The sequence below is a fragment of the Eptesicus fuscus genome, chromosome 4, assembly GCF_027574615.1.
Source record: "Eptesicus fuscus isolate TK198812 chromosome 4, DD_ASM_mEF_20220401, whole genome shotgun sequence".
Taxonomy (NCBI): Eukaryota; Metazoa; Chordata; class Mammalia; order Chiroptera; family Vespertilionidae; genus Eptesicus; species Eptesicus fuscus.
The window spans coordinates 95,537,128-95,539,140 of record NC_072476.1 but is presented as its reverse complement, the minus strand read 5'-3'; the positions used below and the strand labels follow the sequence as shown (position 1 = coordinate 95,539,140).

Genomic DNA, 2,013 nt, shown 5'->3' with positions numbered 1-2,013 from the left:
AGCCCAGCCTGCACCCTCTCCAATCTGGAACCCCTTGGGGGATGTCCGACTGCCAGTTTAAGCCCAATTGCACAGGCAGTCGGACATCCCTCTTGCAATCTGGGACCGCTGGCTCCTAACAGCTCACCTGCCTGACTGCCTGATTGCCCCTAACTGCCTCTGCTTGCCTTCCTGATCACCCCTAACTGCCCTCCCCTGCTGGCCTGATCTCACCCCCAACTGCCCTCCCCTGCTGGCCTGATCTCACCCCCAACTGCCTCCCCTGCCAGCCTGATCTTGCCCCCAACTGCCCTCCCCTGCAGGCCTGATTTTGCCCCCAACTGCCCTCCTCTGCCAGCGAATTTGGTTCTGATTGGTCAGTTTCTATGCCAGTCAGCATCAAAAGCTCCGCCTCTGAGGCAGCCATTGGCTCCTCACAGTTGACCCAGATTTGGTTCTGATTGGTCAGTTTCTATGCCAGTCAGCATCAAAAGCTCCACCTCTGAGGCAGCCATTGGCTCCTCACAGTTGACACAGATTTGGTTCTTTTTTTGTTTTGTTTTGTTTTGTTTTGTTTTGGAGGGGGAATTTATTAAGTGAGCTATTTATTAAGTGCTTATTACAGGGGTCAGACCACATAAGTGGTGTCAGCCCTAGGAATGTGACCTCTCATTGTTGATCACAAAGCCCCCAAGGCTGGTCCTGGTGAGCCCCAAGGTCAGAAATGAAACTGAAAGGCCTCAGTCACATGCTGCTTCCAGGCGGTGGAACAGGAGCAGGGGAAGACCCCTGCAGAGAGGCACTTCTGGTTTGAAGGCAGCTCCATTGAGTGCCTGCAGCACAGGTGTGGTGCCCTGGACAAAGCCCACAGACTGGTAGGGGGCACCTGCAGGGACAAGCTCAGGAGGCTTTCCCTGCATTCTTTCTCTCCTGGCACAGTGGGGTTATGGGAGGTGGTTACATTGAGGCCAGCCTCCTTCACCAGCAGCTTGGTGTTCACCAAGTTCACATCCGCATGATTAGAAGCGTCTTTGAGGAGGCCGACAATGACTGCGGGGCTCAGGCAGTTCCCGGCATTCTTCAGGGATAAGTCCTTCGTTAGCACCTGGATGGTCCCTTTGGGGGACCCTGCCTAGGCTCGCATCAGAGTCCCCAGAGCTTCTGCCAGACTGATCCAAGGTTTGGTGTGCGGAGAGAAGGTGTTGGTAAGGGCCTGGGCATTCATGACCCCTGAGAGGGCTCTCCCCTTCACCATGTCCACGAACTGGACAGTGATCTGCTCCTCGCAGAGGCTCTGGGCCTCATTGGTGCTGGTGCCCAGGTGGGGGTAGCTGATGACATTCTCGTGGTCCACCAAGGCACGGTCCCACAGCAGCTCCTCCGTGAACATGTCCAGTGCTGTGCCTGCACACTGCCCCGACTGCAGGGCCCAGAGCAGGGCGCCCTCATCCACGATCCCTCTGTGGGCACAGTTCACCATGCACACGCCCTTCTTGCACAGGGCAAAGGTGCTGTCATTCAGCAGGCCTGTCATGGAAGGCAGGAGAGGGGTGTGCATAGCAATGAAGTCACAGAGGGGCCAGATCTCCTCCAGGGGCAGCTGCTGAATGCCAAAGGAAGCTGAGACCTCTGGTGAGATGATGGGGTCGTACCAGACAGTCTTCATCCAAAAGGACTGCACCCGGACCGCCACCTCTCTCCTGATCCTCCCCAGGCCAAGAATCTCCAGGGTCTTTCCAGTTAACTCGGTTCCCATGAACTTCTTTCGGTCCCATTTGCCATTCTTCATTGAAGCCATCGCCTGGGGAATCTGCCTGGCCAGACACATGATCATCCCACAGGTGAGCTCCACAGCACTAAGACTGTTCCCATTGGCAGTGTTTGACCAGGATGCCCTTCCTCATGGCAGCCTCCAGATCCACGTTGTCCACACCGGTGCCGGCCCTGCCCACCACCTGGAGCTTCTCTGCTGCGTTGTTGATATCCCCGGTCACCTTGGTGGCCGAGCAGACAATAAGGCCTTTGCAGTCTTGC

General features: G+C 56.5%; 1 pseudogene; it reads right to left on the bottom strand.

The window, feature by feature from the left end:
* Window positions 1-719: 719 nt before the first annotated feature.
* On the bottom strand, window positions 720-1,768 carry LOC103305285 (D-3-phosphoglycerate dehydrogenase-like; annotated as a pseudogene).
* Window positions 1,769-2,013: the final 245 nt, after the last annotated feature.